We start from the raw sequence: 7,235 nt of genomic DNA, 5'->3' as shown, positions 1-7,235 counted from the left end.
GTATGGGGATATATGTGTATGTATAGCTGATTCACTTTGTTATAAAGCAGAAACTAACACAACATTGTAAAGCAATTATACTCCAATAAAGATGTTTAAAAATAACTATTGGATTATAACATAAAGAATAAAATAAATATTCATGATTCCATGCTGATACAAACAAATAATTAAATAAATACAAGAAGGACATGGAGTATTGAATCTCTTCTTTACAAAAACATTCCCATTAATAAATATAGAAAGAAGAGAGAAATAGAAAATCACCATTAGAATATCACAGTAAGAATTGCTACAGGCAAGACCCATGGAATACTAAAATTAGTTTAAAGTTTAAGGAGAAACATGACCTAGTTGTATAGTCTCAGTGTATCTTGCCCTAAATATTTATGAACTATAGAGAAGGAATAGCAATTTACAGTGCACAAAACTGGCAGACACCACCTTAACCAAGTTATCCATGTTCATATAACCAGTAACAAAATATATTGATACACTGTGAAGGGTACATTACGTCTGTGTTATTTTTGTCCATGCCATCTAATCTTGCGATATTATCAGATAACCCCAAATTGAGGAACATTCTCCATAAAACCTGACTGGAGCTCTTCAAACTAAAGTCATGAAAGCTAAGGAAAGACGAGGAAGCGTCACAGATTGGAGAAGACTAATGAAAGACATTACTAAATGCCACGTGGGATCCTGGATTAGATTTTGGAACAGAAAAAGACATATTAGTGGAAAAAACTGGTGAAGTCCAAACAAAGACTGTCATTTAAGTGGTATTTATACAATGTTGGTTTCTTAGTTTTGATAATGGTACCATGATTATGCAAGACGTTACATTAGGCAAAGCTGGGTAAAAGGTAATAGGGACTCCTTGTGCTATTTTTGTAACTCTTCTATAAGACTAAAATTGTTTCAAAATAAGAAGACTTTTTTTCAAATTGCAATGCTTTCTTAAAATATTATTAATTGCAGATTAAAAAAAACTATACACATGGAAAAAGGAAAACACTCAGAAATGCTATTATGGATTAGGCAAATTAGTAGGAGGAAAAAGATTTCTTCAGTGTATACAAAATGTAAACATTTGCCCTGGAATTTCCCACAGATGGCACAGTCCACAAAGACTTATTTGGAATAAAAATATGTCTATCAGATCTCCAGTATAGCCTCTGTAATGTCTGCATACGTGCTACATTGAAGTTAAAGTTACTATCACACCCCAAATTTTCTATGCAAAAACTAAATGGTCCCAGTCAAGGCAACTTGAACATCAACTGCTACATGTGAAAGCAGAGGCACCAACGCAAATCAATGTTCCAACGATGAGCTGCCACTCACTGTGCTAGTTGTATTTACATTTACCTTGAGAGAGATTACAAAAATATACACAGTATAAAAAACCCCTACCTGAGGGCTTCCCTGGTGGCACAGTGGTTGAGAGTCTGCCTGCCGATGCAGGGGACAGGGGTTCGTGCCCCGGTCTGGGAAGATCCCACATGCCGCGGAGAGGCTGGGCCCGTGAGCCATGACCGCTGAGCCTGCGCGTCCGGAGCCTGTGCTCCGCAACGGGAGAGGGCACAACAGTGAGAGACCCGCGTACCACAAAAAAAAAAAAAAACAAAAACCCGACTTGAGTCTGTGGTGGAAAATGACACTCCAAAGCACATCAAATCAGTCACTTGAACCTAAGGAGAGAAGATTAAGAAGAGGCCCTCTTCTGTTCAGAAAATGGGAACTCATATCTGGAGAATCATGATTTTCTAGGTTTACAAAAGTCCACTTTTAACTAGTTTCTTTAAAAAAAAAACACCCTGGGGCTTCCCTGGTGGCGCAGTGGTTGGGAGTCCGCCTGCCGATGCAGGGGACGCGGGTTCGTGCCCCGATCCGGGAGGATCCCACGTGCCGCGGAGCGGCTGGGCCCGTGGGCCATGGCCGCTGGGCCTGCGCGTCCGGAGCCTGTGCTCCGCAACGGGAGAGGCCACAGCGGTGAGAGGCCCGCGTACCGCAAAAAAAAAAAACACCCTGGATATTTTTGATGGTGAATTTCTTAGTTAAGGAAACATCACAGTGTAACAGAAAGGTCTCAGCAGGAGCTGAACACTCTCTGGTCACTTTATGTATGTCATTAACTTTCTGTGTAGACTAAATTTCTCAGTCTCTTTAGGCCTCAGTTTCCTCATTTGTGAACAGATCAGCTGATCTTGAGAGTCCCTTCCCTAGAGATCTAGGTGTCTATGAGCAACATGCTTATCCTACTATAATATCAAGAACTATAATTTGAAACTACACATCCTCTACAGCTTTTAGTCCTTCAAAGTAACAATCAGGAATAAATTGTCAGGTATAGGATGAAAATTCTCAAGAAGGATTCTCAATTCGGAATCAAATACCTCAAATTTGGGAGGAGCATTGAGTTTTATTAAAAAAAAAAAAAGCCTAGGGCTAACTTTTGAGATTCAGATACTTTCAAGGTTTGCTGAAAAACAATGATTAAGTATAAGACATTGTTCTTAAGTCTACTTTGCCCTTGTACAAGGAAATTCTTCCTGACCCCTCTCCGGTTAGAGTTCTTCATGAAAGAAATAAATAGAAAAATTGCAGGGTGTATTATTTCAGCATATTACATGTACAAGGGGCCTGAATATTTAATAGATGGCTTCATGTGACATCTTCTTAGTTTCAACTTTGAGTTAAATTAGCAGGTTGCTTTGTAAGAGACATATCAAACAAAAGTAAACAAAGCAACCATACTCCAATAAAAATTAATTTTAAAAATAAGTAAACCAGAATTCTCTGGAGACTGATGGCTTAGCCCTTTCTATAATTGAAAATAGTTTTGTGTTTATGACAGAACTCTGTGGGGTTTAAAATTTTTTTTTAATTAAATTAAGTAGAAAATCAATATAAAAAACTAAATGTATGGTGCATAACAGACTATAATTACAGTTCTGGCTTCACTTGCACTTTTTCAGTGAAAAAAGCATATATTAATTTGAATGATATGAAACTGCTATCTTCATTGGTCAAAATTTCATTTGGTTTCACCTAATACTTTGTAACTCATTTATTCAGGTGTTAGTTCTTAGCCTCTTACTGAAGAACTTTAACCTTCCTTTAAGGAGGGAAAAAAAGGTTTGCAGTTAGGAATTGTGGGTCTCAGGGTTTGTAATGGGAGGAGGCATTTACACTAAAGTGCTTTTTTCCCAACTACTTAATTTAAACTATCAAAGTAGAACAACATGTACATGGTTAAAAAAATCAAACTACAAGATGAAATGAACTACAAATGAAAAGTACACGTATCCTCTCTCCTATCCCACTAGAAAAACATACATGATTTTCACTGAACTCCCTAGAGGTAATCACTTTAAATCCTTTCTAGCTTTATTTCATTTGGTCACTGCTATGGTCTGAATGTTTGTACCCCCCAAAATCCATAAGTTGAAATCCTAACCCCTAAGATGATTGTATTAGGAGGTGGGGCCCTTGGGAGGTGACTAGGTCACGAGGGTGAAACCCTCATAAATGGGATTAGTGCCCTTACAAAAGAGGCTACAGAGAGATCCCTCCCCTCTTGGCCATGTGAGGGTACAATTAGAAGTCTGCAACCTGGAAGAAGGCTCTCACATCACCATGTCAGCACCCTGATCTTGGACTTCCAGCCTTCAGAACTGTGAGGAATAAATTTCTGTTGTTTATTAAAAAAAAAAAAAAAGAAAATGGGAATTCATAAACAACCATGGGTGGACAGGTACAAACCATGTGCTGATTTCCACAGACGTCATCAATCCAGGTGATGATTGGCCAGAATTTGTTCTCTGGTTTCATCAAGGGGGGCTGCCACCTCTCTGGAATATGGTCGATCCCAGTGGGAGGACATGAAACAGGACAAAGAGTGTGGAGACCTCCTCAGTGGATTGACCCTGGGGTTGATGCAGCCTTCCTCGATGTCAGCGATTTCCTGCCGAATGCTGATCCTGGCGTCACAGAATCTATCCAACTCTGCCTTGTCTTCTGACTCAGTGGCCTCAGTCATGAGAGTGCCTGCCACTGGCCAGGACATGGTAGGGGCATGAAATCCATAATCCTAAAGCCTCTTGGCCACATCCATGGCCTCCATATTTGCAGACTTTTTGAAGGGTCTTATATCCAAAACAAATTCATGAGCCACGTAACCTCTTGCACACTGGAAAAGGACTCTGTAGTGTTTTTCTAATTGCTTGGCTATGTAGTTGGCATTTATTATAACAAATTCTGTGGCCTGTTTAAGGCCCTTGCCTCCCATCATCTTAATATAAGCCCATGAAATGGGCAAGATGGAACTGGAGCCCCACGGGGCTGTGCTGACAGTACCCAAAGGCTGGGCATCTTCACTTGGCTTTGCTGCAACGATGGGATGATTAGGCAGAAAAGGGAGAAAATGCTTCTTCACTCCGATGGGCCCCATGCCAGGGCTGCCTCCTCCGGGGGGAATGCAGAAAGTCTTGGGAAGATTTACGTGTGAGACATCAGACCCAAAGTCTCCAGGACAACAGATTCCACATGAATGGTCATATCTGCCCTGTCCAGGTAGATCTGTCCTCTGTGTTGGTGGATCAGTTCACACACGTCTCTGACGGTCTCTTCAAACACTCCACTGGTGGATGGGTATGTAATCGTGATTGCTGCCAGGTTCTCCTTGTGTTCATCCACCATAGCCTTGAAATGAGCTGCATCGATATTTCCGTATTTATTTACCTCCACAGGCTGAATCTTCATGCCTGCCATGGGCACTTGCAGAATTGGTCCCATTTGCGGATTTTGGAATGTGTCTCTCTCCTTTCCCATCTAAGTAGGCTCAGATAGTGACCAGCCCGGCATATTCCCCCTGGGCTCCGCTGTTAGGCTGGAAAGAGATTCAGTCACAGCCCATGAGTTCACACAAATCCTTCTCAAGTTCTCAGAAAAGCTGCTGGTCCCTTGGATCTTGATCCAGAGGCACAAAGGGGTGGATGTTTGCAAATTCTCTCCATGTGATAGGCACGAGTTCTGATGAATTGTTGAGCTTCATGGTACAGGACCCCAGGGGAATCTTGCTATGAACAAGGGAAAGGTCTTTGTTTTCCAATCTCTTCATATATCAGACAATATTTGTTTCAGAGTGATAACTGTTGAACACTTGATGTGTGAGGAATGGGCTAATTCTCTTGAAGGCAGACCCTAGGATAACTCTCCGCTTCTCACCCATGCTTTCAGCAACCAGCTCTGCAGACGACTCACAGCCAAAGGTCCACAAGTCGTGCAGATCTTTTTCACTGACTGTTTCATTAAGAGAAATACCAAGTGTACCATCCTCAATGAGCTGAATATTTATTTGCCACTGAGCGGCCCTGCCCAAAACCTCACTCACTGAGTAGCCACACTGAATCTTCAAAGTGTCAAAGAACTAGTCGTGCTGGAATTGGTGCCCTGCTCACTTGAGACGTTCAGACAAAATCAAAGTGGCATTATGTACCCTCCTAGCAATATGTTCCAGTCCATGGGACCCATGATAGATTGCACACATTGTAGCCATATTCGCCAAGAGAACCTGAGCTGTACAGATGTTGCTGATAGCCTTGTCTTTCTGGATGTGTTGCTCCCTGGTTTGAAGAGCAAGAGGATACACTTCTTTTCCACTGGCATCTCTTGTTACTCCCACCATTCTTCCAGGTATCATCCTCACCAAGCTTTCTCTGACAGCTGAAAAGGCATGTGGTCTGCTATAGCCTAGTGGCACTCTAATCTCTGTGAGCTGCCCAGGGCAATTCTACCCCCAGTTCTCCAGGAAGCCTCAGGCTACACAGAGCTAAAAGATCAGCAGTGCAGCAGGCCAAGCTCCCGGCCTGATGGGCACTCCACAAGTTCTGTGAAGCCTTCCACTTTCCCCTCAGCGTCCAGGTACTAGAACAGCACTCCACTGAAATCTTTTCCGCTGAAGTCCATTTCATGGGGTAACTTCAGTTCAGTGAGGACTCCAGCATACTTGCTTGAATCTGGATGACAGCTATTGTCTGTGGATGGCAACGGGGGTCAATAAAAAACTTCCTCCTCTTGTTGTGTCTGTGGCAGAGCTGCATTGCCTCTGCACCCGTGGTGGCCTCATCCAGCAGGATGCGTTAACCATGCCCATACCCGTGATGTCACACACCATGGTCTGGTAGTTGAGTAAACTGTCCTCTCTCCTCTGAGACACCTCTGGCTGGTACTGAGCATACTGGGTGATCCACCTTGAGTTCTCCAGTTAAGTTAGACAAAATTGTCTGTAGCACCGAGCAGCTATAATAGCCCATGCTAATATACAATCTCCAGATCTGCTTCTTGCTGGAAATGGCATGCAGAGTTGTAAGGATATCATTTTCACAGACGGGGTCATCCATTGTCAAGGGTCTTTTCAAGCGGATGCTGGCAGGGATGTTCTTTTCGCTCAGTTCATCTACTCTCGCCAGCCCCAGGGCCAATAACATCTCCTCTGGTCTTTGTCCCCGGGATCGATATGCCTCCGAGCAAAGTCGTCGTGTCTGGGCAGGAGGCGCTGCAAGGGACGCGAGCACAGCCGCCCCGCTATCCCCGCCGCTACTGCTGTAGCGGCCCCGCGGAGCCCACCCGGGGCCCCGCGCCCCCAGCCAGGCGGTGGCAGCCTCGGACTCCGCAACCCAGACGCAATCCACAGGCACCGGCGCACATCTGCATGGTGGTGTCCCTTGCCCGGGCCCGCGAGAGTCAGCAGCGCTTTCGGATCTCCTGGTCACGGGCCCCTGGGTGGTGGCTGCCCTAGGGTGGCTGGAGCCCTTTCCCGCTGGATGACCAAATGGACAGATGGATGTTCAGAGGCAATGAATCTGTGCCACGCTAAGCCCGGAGGTGCGCACAAGGTTGTTACTCCCAGGACTTTTTTTTTTAATGCCCATAGTTTTTCCAGATCGTGTTGTATCTGACCTGGGCCTTAGACTTGGGCATCAGTATTTTCAGTAAAACTGCCCTGTTGATTCTAATTTCAGTCAAGGTTAAAAACACTGCTCTAAAAAGGTAAAAGAATAAAGAGAAAGTGAAAATGATAATATAAGGGGTAAAAGATTCATAAGCAGAATAAATAGTTATATTTGCTAGAAATTTCATAATATATAAAATGTTTATATAATCCCATTTGTGCTTGTTTTAGCAGGATTACTGATGATATTGTTGAAAGAAAATGTGACAAAATAATA

General features: G+C 43.3%; 1 pseudogene; it reads right to left on the bottom strand.

Annotated features, from left to right (window-relative positions):
- Window positions 1-1,708: 1,708 nt before the first annotated feature.
- Window positions 1,709-6,720, bottom strand: LOC113620989 (glycine dehydrogenase (decarboxylating), mitochondrial-like; annotated as a pseudogene).
- Window positions 6,721-7,235: the final 515 nt, after the last annotated feature.

The sequence above is a fragment of the Aethalodelphis obliquidens genome, unplaced genomic scaffold (assembly GCF_003676395.1).
Source record: "Aethalodelphis obliquidens isolate GAN/ISIS:26980383/991018 unplaced genomic scaffold, ASM367639v1 scaffold1, whole genome shotgun sequence".
In the NCBI taxonomy this organism is placed as follows: domain Eukaryota; kingdom Metazoa; phylum Chordata; class Mammalia; order Artiodactyla; family Delphinidae; genus Aethalodelphis; species Aethalodelphis obliquidens.
This window is presented reverse-complemented; position numbering and strand designations above follow the sequence as displayed.